At 39.5% G+C, this 13,858-nt stretch overlaps 1 pseudogene; it reads left to right on the forward strand.

Annotated features, from left to right (window-relative positions):
- Positions 1-12,428: 12,428 nt before the first annotated feature.
- LOC110558023 (heat shock protein beta-9-like) lies at positions 12,429-12,951 on the forward strand (annotated as a pseudogene).
- The last annotated feature ends 907 nt before the right edge of the window (positions 12,952-13,858 follow it).

Genomic DNA, 13,858 nt, shown 5'->3' on the forward strand with positions numbered 1-13,858 from the left:
GTCTCAACAGATACCAGCTTCAGCAGGGAACCCCGATGACCAGAGTTACACAGTAGGCCAGGAAAATCTTTTCCTTAAGTCTAGAAAGCAAGTCTGAGAAAAAAGATAAGCTGAGACATTGAGGTTACTCCTGAGTAACTGCAGTGGGCCAGAAAAAAAGTATAGTGAAGTGAATAATACATTGGGATAGGTGGGTGAAAACTGACTCTCTACATTTCTGAAGGAAAATGAACATATATAAATTTTTACAATGAAATTTATACTCATGGTGTCTTAAATAAATGTATTTTTATTCTTAAACCATGAAAAAGGAGAAGTTGTAGAAGGTAGTATTTTTATTGATTGATTAATTGAACGTGACCTCGTGCAGGAGCAAATTGATACCCTATGGCAAATCGCTCAACTTGGCTGTCAATGAAAGTATGCTGGACTTTGTGTCACTAGCATACAACATGAGAATTTTTCCTGTGCTGCAAATCTGTCTAAACAATTGTCTAGCTATATTTTAGGTAATTGGACTGGAGAATTCGATACTACGATGGAGCAGCTGAGAGTGGCCATTGTCATGGTAAATTCTACCAGAGTGGACACAGGACTAGCCACAGGATTATCATCATGGATTGGTGCAGCCATGAATCATCTGAAGGAATGGGCGGGCATGGGAGCATTAGCAGGCCTTCTGGTGTTGGTCCCCTTGGTTTGCCTGTGGTGTATATGCAAGATTAGAGTCTCACAACAGCGTAATGCAGCCATGACCATTCAGGCCTTTATAGCCATTGAAGCAGGACAGTCTCCCCAAGCATGGTTGGCTACCATAAAAAGCTAAAATGTTACGCTCAGGATGCGAGGCTAAGCACTGCACTCAGGGTCAGCCACTTTTGACCCAGAGAAGAGCATGTCTGATTGCATGTGGGTTGATGCCCCAGGTCCCGCCTCTGAGAAAAAGGTATCGGAGGGGTCTGATGCTCTTTGGGTGGATAACACCTAAATGAACATTGGTACAAAGTCCCAATTTATTTCTAATATCAGAGATCAGACCTCTACTCTTGCCTGATGCGTCTAAAACAAAAAGGGGGAACTGTAGAGAGCTGCGGAATGCTATGCCTTAAAGATGGAGCTGGTTTCTGCCTTCCACCTTCCCGATGGTGAGTGCTCTCTGTCACAAACAGCTCCATATTTGGCTAAGGCTGAGGCTCTGGCTTGCTCCGTGTATGTGGACCTATCTGCATTGCCCACGTGGCACGCTGGGGTTGGCTACCCAGAGGCTATTTAAACTGTGGGCTGGCTTTCCCCAGGGTCAGATGATTGTTCAAAGTTCCTGAATAAACTGCATTGAAAAAAAAATAAATCCTTAAGAACATTTTTTAAATTCCTATTTGGTGTAGAAGGGCCAAGCCTACTGTGGGCCAGAGCTGTAAAAGAAAAGTAGAAAGCCAGATGAGGTAAGCCAGTAAGCAGCATTCTTTAATGGTCTCTTGTTTTTTAATTAATTTTTTAATTTTTTATATTAATTACAGTTTATTTACTTTGTATCACACCTGTAACACCCTCTTTTATTCCCTCCCAACCCCACCTAACTCTCTCATCTCCTCTCTGCACCTCTCTAAGTCCACTGATAGGAGAGGTCCTCCTCTGCTTCCATCTGACCCTAGGTTATCAGGTCTCATTAGGGCTGATTGCAATGTCCTCCTCTGTGGCCAAGACAGGCTGCTCCTTCCTTGTGGAGCAGGGGGAGGTCAAAGAGCCAGCCACTGAGTTCATGTCAGAGACAGTCCTTCTTCCCCTTACTAGGGTATCTACTTGGTTACTGAGCTTCCATGGGCTATTTCTAAGCAGGGGTTCTACGTTATATCCATGTATTGTCCTTGGTTGGAGAATCAGTCTCAGAAAAGACTCCTACACCCAGATATTTTGGTCCTTGTGGTGCTCCTGTCCTCTCCATGTCTTACTAACTCCCCCTTCTTTCCTATGATTGCCTGTACTATGCCCAAGGTTTGCTTATGGGTCTCAGCATCTGCTTTGATACACTGCTAGGTAGAGTCTTTCAGAGGCCCTCTGTGGTAGGCTCCTTTCCTGTTTCTTGTTTTCTCCTACTTCCAATGTCCATCCAATTTGTCTTTCTAAGTGAGGGTTGATCATCTTACCCTTCTTGTTTAGTTTCTTTGGGTCTACAGATTTTAGTATATTTATCCTATTTTATAGATCTAGTATCCACTTATAATCGAATATATACTGTGTGTGTCTTTCTGCTTCTGGGATACCTCACTCAGGATGATCTCTTCTAGATCCTTCCATTTGCCTGTAAATTCATAATTTCCTTGCTTTTAATTGCTGAGTAGTATTCCATTGTGTAAATCTACCACAATATCTGTATTCATTCCTCAACTGGGGGGCATCTGGGCTGTTTTCAGCTTCTGACTATTACAAATAAAGCTGCTACAAACATGGTTGGGCAGATGTCCTTGTTGTGTACTTGAGTATCTTTTTGGATATATGCCTAGGAATGGTATATCTGAATCTTGAGGAAGTACTCTTCTTGTCTGAGAAAGCACCAGATTGCTTTCCAGAGTGGTTGTACAAGTTTACATTCCCACCAGCAGTGGAGGAGAGTTCTTCCTTCTCCACAACCTCTCCATCATGTGTTGTCACTTGAGTTTTTTAACTTAGCCATTCTGATGGGTGTAAGGTGAAATCTCAGGGACATTTTGATTTGCATCTCCCTGATGGAAAAGGACATTGAAGATTTCTTTAATTGTTTCTTTGCCAGTCTATATTCCTCTACAGAGAATTCTCTGTTTAACTCTGTTCCTCATTTTTTAATTGGATTGCTTGATTTGTTGCTTTTTAATTTCTTTAGTTCTTTATATATTCTGGATATCAGCCCTCTGTCAGATATACGGTTGGTGAAGATCCTTTCCCAATCCTTAGGCTGTCGTTTTGTTCTGATGACAGTATCCTTTGCTGCACAGAAGCTTTTCAGTTTCTTGAGGTCCCATTTATTGATTGTTGATTTTAGAGCCTGTGTTGTTGGTGTTCTGTTTAGGAAGTTGTCTTCTGTACCAATGAGTTCTAGGCTCTTTTCCAATTTTCTTCTAACAGATTTAGTGTGTCTGGTTTTATGTTGAGGTCTTTGATCCACTTGGACTTTAGTTTTGTGGAGGGTGATAAATATGGATCTATTGTCATTTTTCTGCATGTAGACATGCAGTTGGACCAGCACCATTTGTGGAAGATGCTGTCTATTTCCCATTGAATAGATTTGGCTTCTTTGTCAAAAATCAAGTATCTATAAGTGTGTGGGTTTATTTCAGGGTCTTCTATTTGGTTCCATTGATCCGCCATTATGTTTCTATGCCAATACCATACCGTTTTTATTACTCTTCCTCTGTAGTACAGCTTGAGATCAGGGATAGAGATACCTCCAGTTGATCTGTTGGTATATAGGATCATTTTGGAAATTCTGGGTTTTTTATTTAAGTTGAGAACTTTTCCCTGAAGGTTTATAAAGAATTATGTTGGTATTTTGATGGCAATTTTATTGACTCTGTAGATTGCTTTTGGCAGAATGGTCATTTTCACTATGTTGTTCCTACGGATCCATGAGCACAGGAGATCTTTCCATCTTCTGATATCTTATTCAATTTCTTTCTTCACAGACTTGAAGTTTTTTTTTTTTTTTTCAAATAGGTCTTTCTTTTGCTTGGTTAGAGTCACAATGAGGAACCTTATGTTTTTAGTGTCTATCGTGAAAGGTGTTTTTTCCTTAATTTTCTTCTCAGCCCTTTTGTCTTTGGTATACATGAGGGCTTCTGATTTTTTTAAGCTAATTTTTTATCTAGCCACTTTGCTGAAGGTGTTTATCAGCTGAAGGAGTTCTCTGGTTGAATTTTTGGGGTTGCTCATGTATACTATCATATCATCTGTGAATAGTGATACTTCTACTTCTTCCTTTCCAATTTGTATCCCCTTGATCTCCTTTAGTTGTCTTATTGCTCTAGCTAGGACTTCAAGTACAATATTGAAGAGATATGGAGAGAGTTGACAGCCTTGCTTTGTCCCTGATTTCAGTGGGATTGATTTAAGTTTCTCTCCATTGAGTTTGGTATTGGCAATAGGCTTGCTGTATATTGCCTTTACTATGTTCAGGTATGTGCCTTGTATGCCTGATCTCTCCAAGACTTTAAACATGAATGGATGTTGGATTTTGTCAAATGCTTTTTCAGCACCTAAAGAGATGATCATGTGGTTTTCTCCTTCAGTTTGATTATGTGGTGGATCCCATTGATGGATTTCCATATATTGAACCACCCCTGCATGCCTGGGATGAAACCTACTTGGTCATAGTGGATGCTATCTTTGATGTGTTCTTGTATTCGGTTTGGAAGTATTTTGTTGAATACTTTTGCATTGAGGTTCATAAAGGAGATTGGCCTGAAATTATCTTTCTTTGTTGGGTTTTTGTGAGGTTTAGATATGAAGGTGACTGTGGCTTCGTAGAATGAGTTTGGTAATGTTTCTTCTGTTTCTATTTTGTGGAATAGTTTGAAGAGAATTGGAGTTAGCTCTTCTCTGAAGGTCTGGTAGATTTCTGCACTGAAACCATCTGTCCCTGGGCTTTTTTTTTTTTTTTTTTTTGAAGGGAGACTTTTGATGAATGCTTCTATTTCCTTGGGGGTACAAGACTATTCAGTCTTTCTACCTGATCTTCATTTAATTTTGGTAAGTGGAATCTATCAATAAAATTGTCCATTTCATTTAGATTTTCAAATTGGCTTTTGTAGTAAGACCTAATGATTGTTTGGATTTCCTCAGTGTCTGTTGTTATGTCCCCCTTTTTATTTCTGATTTTGCTGATTTGGAAAGTTTCTCTCAGTCTTTTATTTAGATTGGCTAAGGACTTGTCTATCTTGTTGATTTTCGCAAAGAACCAGCTCTTGGTTTCATTGATTCTTTCATTTGTTTTATTTGTTTCCAATTTATTGATTTCTGCCCTGAGCTTGAATATTTACAGCTGTCTACTCCTCTTGGGTGTGTTTGCTTCTTTTTCTCTAGAGCTTTCAGGTGAGCTATTAAGTTGCTTGTATGCAATGTTTTATATTTCTTCTTGATGGCACTTAGTGCAATAAACTTTCCTCTTGGCACTGCTTTCATTGTGTTCCATAAATTTGGGTATGTTGTGCCTTCATTTTCATTGAATTATAGGAATTCTTTAATTTCTTTCTTTATTTCTTCCCTAACCAAGCTGTCATTGAATAACAAATTGTTCAGTTTCCATGGTCTAGTGACAAGCAGGCACTTCCTCTAAGTTGACCTGCTGTTGTCTAAATCACATCTAATGCATAGGCATCTCACAGATGCTGCCCCTGTGCTACATCAGCTAATGGGAACTGAGAATTAGATATCACAAGCAATTTATTAGTTTCCTTTCTTGTTCCTCTAATCTAAGACAAACTAAAACAAAACCCAAAGCAGAACACAGGAAACATTGAAATATCAAAACAGTGGATTATAGTAGACCAGTAGCCTCAAAGTATGTCCCATGATAAAACAGCTTTTTAATGGGCCTTAAATAAACTTAGGATCAAACATTAATAGATGTTACACAAAGATAAGATCAACATTTAGGAGGCACCACAACCAGGCTGACTTGCTTTCCAGCATCATACACCCTAATGTACAGTGAGTCCTGTAGAGAATAGGTGTAAGCAGTTTCTTAACCAACTTTACCCCTGAATGAGATTGAATTCTAAGAATTTCCCAAATGCTTCCTGGCCAGTGTTATTGTGGAAAACAATAAGCTAGAGACATTTTATATTAAAGGACAACACACTTACCTGCCTTCTACATCCATGTCTTTAAAAATGGTGACTCAATTTCATTTTGCTCACTGGAGCATGGTTGAGAGTTTGTTTAGAGAAGCATAGGTACTGTTGAAGAAAATTTCTCTCTTTCTCTCTCTTTCTTTATCTCTCCCAGATCAACCATTAATTATATATCAGCCCTCAGAAAGTGAAAGGGAGCAATGAAACCCTTTACTCCATGACAGGATGTTGATGGCCCAAACTTGTATAGACATTATTAATGTAATCATAGCGGCAAAGAATTCAAAAATGTAAATAATAAAGTCCTATTCAGAGGCCATTGCTCTGTGCTATCACCACACACTCCCACCTTCCTCTAATTCTTACATTTGTCCCACTCCTTTCACAATATTTACTGATACTTGGAGAAAGTGGTATCTGCTAACAGGGCTAAGCACTAAACAATCACTTACTCTCAACACTTTAATAAGCTATGAGTCTCTCCAGTTACTGGTAACCATTGTGAAAGAGAAGTTTCTCCAATAAAGGTTAACAACAGAACTAACCTACAGATATAAACATAGTTATTTACATTAAAATGTGATGGAAAGGCATCAATTCACCAAAACTCCTTTCCCACTAAGGGTTATAACAACTCAAGCTGTGGGCTTTTGAGTTTAGAGTACCAGTTGTGAATTTTCTCATGTGGACTGGGCCTTCAAATTGTTCAGAAAGTGGTTGGTTACCCCCATTACATATTTACCACAATTACAGATATACAAACATCTTGGCTAGCCAATACTATTTTTGCACTCAAGGTTTACAGCTGAACAAAACTGTTGACAACTTCCTCCCATTAGCCTACATGGCATCTTCATGCATTATGAGAGCTATCCAGCAGAAAATACACTTAGCCAATTCCAGACAAATTTCTCCATGTCCTGCCAAACAAGTATTTGGTGTCATCATCAATTGAGTCTTGCATTATGTTCAGGTGAGCAACTGATAGTCATATTATTTGGGGAACCTTGGGGAGTCATTAACCAACAATTTGGGTATACATCTCACTTGGGCACTGGGATTTTCATCTAATAACCTATGGCTTGAGAAGCTTAATATACCCAAGCATGACGCCTTTATATAAGCTTATTGTTTTAATTATTTTTGTTAATTTACCAAGTATCAAATTTCCTATGACTTTCTAACCATCACTCATTTTATTGATCCTCCCCCTAGTTTTTTTATGCTCCCAATCTATGGTTCCCACCTCACTTAAATCATTCTGCTACCTGTAATCTTTCATGTTCATATCATAAGTATTTTACTACCCTCTCTCACATTAAAGAATATTTCCCTAATGTGCAGGCCCCTTTGGAATTTCCTGAGCTCTGCAGATTTTTACATTTATTTGAATATAAACGTACATGTATAAAACTTAGAAGCATAAATCTACATATGAAATAGAACATATGGTATTAGTCTCTCTGAGCTAGAATTATGTCAACATATTTTCAGTTCCACTCATTTTTCTTAAAATTTTAAAATCTATTTTTAAAGGATCTTTTTTAAAGATTTATTTATTTTATGTATATGAGTGTTTTATCTGCATTTACATCTGCCAGAAGAAGGAATCAGTTCACATTGTAGATGGTTGTGAGCCACTATTAAAATCTATTTTAGCAGATTTACTTTTTATTTTAATTTTTATTAATTATCTTTATTCACCTTGTATCCCCCCCAAAACCCTACTCTCCTTCCCTCTGAATCCTACCTTCCCTCCCCTTTCTCCACACATGCCCCTCCCCAAGTCCTCTGATAGGGGAGGTCTTCCTCTGCTTCCTTCTGATCCTAGTCTATCAGATCTCATCAGGAGTGGCTGCATTGTCAACTTCTGTTGCCTGGTAAGTCTGCTTCCCCCTCAGGGGAGGTGATCAAAGAGCAGACCAATCAGTGATCGAAGAACCAGCCACTGAGTTCATGTCAGAGACAGTCCCTGTTCCCATTACTATGGAACCCACTTGGACACTGAAGTGCTATGGGCTACATCTGTACAGGGGTTCTGGGTTATCTCCAAGCATGGTACTTGGTACTACCAGTCTCTGGAAAGACCCCTGTTTTCAATTATTTTTTTTTATTTTTTGGTTCTGTTGCTCTCCTTGTGGAGCTCCTGTCCTCTCCAGATCTTACTATTTCCCACTTCTTTTTATAAGATTCCATGCACTCTGCCCAACAGTTGGCCATAGTCTCAGCATCAGCTTTGATAGTCTGCAGGGCAGAGCCTTTCGAGGCCCTCTGTGGCAGGTTCCGAGGTTGTTTCCTGTTTTCTTCTTCTTCTGATGTCCATCCTCTTTGCCTTTCAAGATAAGAGTTGAGCATTTTAGCCAGAGTCCTCCCTCTTCGTTAGTTTCATTAGATGTACAGGATTTAGAGGGTTTATCCTATATTACATGTCTATAAATGTTTATATGAGTGAGTATATACCATGTGTCTTTCTGCTTCTGGGATAGCTAACTCAGGATGACCCTTTCAAGTTCCCACCATTTATCTGCAAATTTCATGATATCCTTATTTTTCATTGCTGAGTAATATTCCATTGTGTAGATGTACCACAATTTCTGAAAAAAAAATGAAAAATTTCATTTTTCAGTTGAGGGGCATCTGGATTGTTTCCAGCTTCTGGCTATTACAAATAAAGCTGCTACAAACATGGTTGAGCAAATGTCCTTATTATATATACTTGAGCCTCTTTTGGATATATGCCTAGGAGTGATATAGCTGGATCTTGAGGAAGCACTATTCCTAGTTATCTGAAAAAGCACCAGATTGATTTCCAGAGTGGTTGTACAAGTTTACATTCCCACCAGCAGTGGAAGAGGGTTCCCCTTTCTCCACAACCTCAACAGCATGTGTTGTCACTTGAGTTTTTGACCTTGGCAATTCTGATGGGTAAAAGGTGAAATCTCAGGGTTCTTTTGATTTGCATTTCCCTGATGGTTAATTAGGTTGAACATTTCTTTAAGTATTTCTCTGCCATTCTATATTCCTCTATCATGAATTCTTTGTTTAGCTCTGTTCCCCATTTTTTAAGTGGATTATTTTGTTTGTTGTTTTTCAGCTTCTTTAGTTCTTTATATATACTAGATATTAGCCATCTGTCAAATAAAGAGTTGGTGGAGATTCTTTCCCAATCTGTAGGCATTCATTTTATTTTGATGATGGCTTCCTTTGCTTTACAGAAGCTTTTCAGTTTCATGAGATCCCATTTATTGATTGTTGATCTTAGAGCCTGTACTGTTGGTGTCCTCTTCAGGAAGTTTTCTCCTGTACCAATGAGTTCTAGGGTCTTCTCCAATTTTTCTTCTAACTGATTTAATGTGTCTGGTTTTATATTGAGGTCTTTGATCCACTTGGACTTTAGTTTTGTGCAGGGTGATAAGTATGGATCTATTTGTACTGTTCTACATGTAGATATCCAGTTAGACCAGCACTATTTGTTGAAGAAGCTATCCTTTTTTCCATTATATGGTTTTGAGATCTTTGTAAAAGATCAGGTTTTCATAAGTGTGTGGGTTTATATCTGGGTCTTCTGTTCGGGTCCATTGACCCACCAGTCAGTTTCTATGCCAGTACCATGCAGTTTTTATTACTGTTGCTCTATAGTACAGCTTGAAATCAGGGATGGTGATACCTCCAGAAGATCTTTTATTGTAGAAGATTGTTTTAACAATTCTGGGTTTCTTGTTATTCCATATGAAGTTGAGAATTTTTCTTTCAAGGTCTGTAAAGGATTGTGTTGGTAATTTGATGGGAATTGCATTGAATCTGTAGATTGCTTTTAGTAAGATGGCCATTTTTCTATGTTAATCCTGCCAAGCCATGAGCATGGGAGATGTTTCCTTCTTCTCTTATCTTCTTCTAATTCTTTCATTAGAGACTTGAAGTTTTTTTTTCATATAAGTCTTTGACTTGCTTAGTTAGGGTTACACCAAGGTACTTTATGTCATTTGTGGCTATTGTGAAGGGTGTTGTTTCCCTAATTTCTTTCTCAGCCCGTTTATCTTTTGTATACAGGATCGGCTACTGATTTTTTTGAGTTAAATTTGTATCTGGCCACCTTGCTGAAGGTGTTTATCAACTGAAGGAGTTCCCTGCTAAAACTTTTGGGGTCACTCAGGTATAATATCATATCATCTGTAATAGTGATAATTTGACTTCTTCCTTTCCAATTTGTATCCCCTTGATCTCCTTCAATTGTTTTATTACTCTAGAAAGGAACTCCAGAACCATGTTGAAGAGATATGGAGAGATTGGACAGCCTTGCCTTGTCCCTAATTTCAGTGGGATTGATTTAAGATTCTCTCCATTGAGTTTGATATTGAAATTGGCTTGCCTGTATATTGCCTTTACTGTGTTTACACATGTGCCTTGTATTCCTGACCTACCCAAAACTTTAAACATGAATGGCTGTTTCTAGTTTATGGAATTCAGCCGTGAGTTTGATTATTTCCAGCCATCTACTCCTTTTTGGTGTGTCTGCTTCTTGTTTTTCTAGGGTTTTTAGGTGAGCCATTAAATTGTGTGAATGAGATGTCTTGAATTTCTTCTTGAAGGCACTTAGTGCTATGAACTTTCCTATTAGCACTGCTTTCATTGTGTCCCACAATTTGGGTATGTCTTGCCTTCATTTTCATTGAATTCTAGGAAGACTTTAATTTCTTTCTTTATTTCTTCCCTGACCCAGCTGTCATTTATTAGCAAGTTGTTCAGTTTCCATGTGTGTGTAGGCTTTTTGTCATTCTGTAGTTGTTGAGGTCCAGGTTTATTCCATGGTGATCAGATAGGATAAATGGGATTATTTCAATCTTCTTGTATCTGTTGAGGCTTGCTTTGTGACGAACCATATCGTCTATTTTGGAGAAGGTTCCATGAGGTGCTGAGAAGAAGGTAAATTCTTTTGTGTTTGGGTGTGAGGTTCTGTAAAGGTCTGTTAGGTCCATTTGATTCATGACTTCTGTTAGAGACATTGTTTTTTTGTTTAATTTCTGTTTTGTTGACCTGTCCTTTGTTGAAAGTGGGGTGTTGAAGTATCCCACTATTAATATGTGGGGATCTATGTGTGGTTTAAGTTTATCAATGTTTCTTTTACAAATGTGGGTGCCCTTGTATTTGGGGCATAGATGTTCTGGACTTTGACGTCTTCCTGGTGGAATTTTCCCTTGATGAGTATGAAGTGTCCTTCCCCATCTCTGTTTATTAATTTTGGTTGAAAGTCTATTTCATCAGACATTAGAATGGCTACTCCTCCTTGGTTCTTTGGTCAATTTCCAGGGAAAGTGGTCTTCCAACCCTTTACCCTCAGCTAATGTCTATCTTTGTGGGTGTGTTTCTTGTAAGCAACAATTTGCTGGGTCTTCTTTACCCATCTATTCTGTTAGTCTGTGTCTTTTTATTGGAGAATTGAGTCCATTGATGTTGAGAGAGATTAATGATCAGCGACTGTTAGAACCTTTGATTTTGATGTTCGCTGTGGTCATAATTTTGTGTGCTTGGTTGCTTTTTGTTTCACTGTAGTGAGGTTAATTATTTCCTGAGTTTCCTTGAAAGTAGCTAGTTTTCTTGGGTTGTATTTTCCCTTCTAGTGTCTTCTGTAACGCTGGGTTTGTGTGTAGGTATTATTTAAATTTGTTTTTGTCATTGAATATCTTGTTTTCTCCATCTATGAGGATTGAGAGTTTTGCTGGGTATAGTAGCCTGGGCTGACATCTCTGTTCTCTTAGGGTCTGCATGATATCTATCCAGGCCCTTCTTGCTTTCATAGTCTCTGTTGAGAAGTCAGGTATGATTCTGATGGGTTTGCCATTATATGTTACTTGGCCTTTTTCCCTTGCAGCTTTTAGTATTTTTTCTTTGTTCTGTATACTTATTATTTTGATTATTATGTGGTGGGAGGATTTTCTTTTGTGGTCTAATTTATTGGGTGTTCTGTAGGTCTCTTGTATTCTTATAGGCTTCTCCTTTACGTTGGGGAAATTTTCTTCAATGATTTTGTTGAAAATTTTTTCTGGGCCTAAGAGGAGGGAATCTTCTTTTACCTTTATTCCTATTAGCCTTACATTTTTTTTTTCTTTTTATGTTGTCTTGAATTTATTGAACAGTCTGTGTCAGGAATTTTTTAGATTTAATATTTTCCTTGACAGATACATCCATTTCCTCCATTGTATCTTTCATACCTAAGATTCTTTCTTCCATCTCTTGTAGTCTGTTGGTTATGCTTACCTCTGTAGTTCCTGTTTCCTTTCCTAAGTTCTTTTTCTCCACAATTTCCTCCATTTGTGTTTTCTTTAATTCTTCCAATTCTATCTTTAGATCTTGATCTGTTTTGTTGATTTTCTTCACCTGTCTGACTGTATTTTCCTGTTTTTCCTTCACTTCCTTCAGCTGTTTGTTTGAACAATCCTCTGTTTCTTTTATTTCTTTCAGTGATTTAAGTATTTCCTCTCTAAAGGCCACAAACTGTTTGGCTGCAACTTCCTGTATTTCTTTACTAATGGCCATTCCCTGTTTGAGTTTATCTTCCTCTAGGTCTTTACACATTTTATTTGTAAAGAAATAAATTTGTGGAGCCCTCGTGCTCTCTGGCAGCAGTTGCTATCTCGGATGCGGATGCAGCGGGTAGGGAGCAGTTTCTCCACCAGGCAACAAGAACGGGGGCGGGCGGGAGAACTGGGTGGCATCCCGATGTCCCAGCGCGTTCTTCGCTGAAGGAAATCAAGTGGACACCCTACCGGTGCGGCTGCTCAGGGATGATCTGGCGGCGGTGCAGGGCGATGACCACACCGAACAAAGTTTCCAGATGAAGGTGGCCGCCCATGGCTTCACTCCGAAGGAGTTGGTGGTGCGAGTGGACGGTCAGAACCTGATGGTGACCAGTGAGTGGCTGCAGGAGTCGAATGACCCGGTCAGGGGCAGCTACCGCCTAGAGCATAAAGTGCACCGGAAAATGCAACTCCCAGCGAACTTAGATCCAGCAGCCATGACATGTAGCCTGATGCCCTCTGGCTATCTGTGGGTCCGTGGTCAAAACAAGTTGCTCCATCCCTCGGAAGCCCAAATAGGTCAGGCCCCGAGACTTAGGAACCGGGAGCTGTAAGGGCGCCAACCTACCCTGAACCAATAAACCACCGAGATGTGCAGCAGCAAAAAAAAAAAAAAAAAAAAAAAAAAAAAAAAAAGAAAGAAAGAAATTTGTGTCCTCTGTTATTCTCTTCATGAGCATAGATGTTAGGTCATCTTCTTAAATTTCAATTATGCTGGGGTGTCCAGGGCTACTTGCCCCTGCATACCTGGGTTCTGGAGATGTCATATTGCTCTGTCTTTTGTCGGTTGAACTTTTACGCTTGCCTCTACCCATTGGGCTATCTTAGGTTTTGGGTGTTAGTTTCTGGTGGTTCCTGGAATCCTGTGGTGGAGAGAATCCCCTTTTCAGGAAGATAGCTTTTCCTGAAAGAAACCTCCTCAGCTTTTTGGGTATGGTCACTGAAAGGCCAGTGTTTTTCAGGAATTGCCACAGCTCACCTCATGTGTACATACCTGAGTGGTAACTGTGGTCCTTGTTAGTCAAGAGGGCTCTCTTCTCATCCTGGTGAGAGCTTCAGTACTTCTGGATTTCTTGCTGTATATTTAGTGAGCTGCTGCTGTAACCTGGGTGCCCTGTGGTTTGGTCAGTTTTGTTAGGGATAACTGGTTGCCCTTGGAGCAGTATCTGGGGGTTGATCTCAGGGATACCAGGCTTCTGTAGGTCTGAGGTTGGAGCCCTGTGCCCTAATACCCAAGCAGTTATCAGTGGCAGGTGAGTACTGCTTCAGAGAGCAGTAGGCTAGCTGCTGCACAGCAGGTCACTGGGTTGGCAGGCATGCTGTTCTGTGGGACCTTTTCCATGGATATAGTAGGTGGCCAAAGTCCATCCTCGTTTGCTTCCTTCTCTGTGGGGTTTTCTTCCGACATGGACTCCCAGTCTATGACACCCTGGGGCACACAGTTCTGTCTGCGATGAAAAT

Source organism: Meriones unguiculatus, chromosome 16 (assembly GCF_030254825.1).
Source record: "Meriones unguiculatus strain TT.TT164.6M chromosome 16, Bangor_MerUng_6.1, whole genome shotgun sequence".
In the NCBI taxonomy this organism is placed as follows: Eukaryota; Metazoa; Chordata; class Mammalia; order Rodentia; family Muridae; genus Meriones; species Meriones unguiculatus.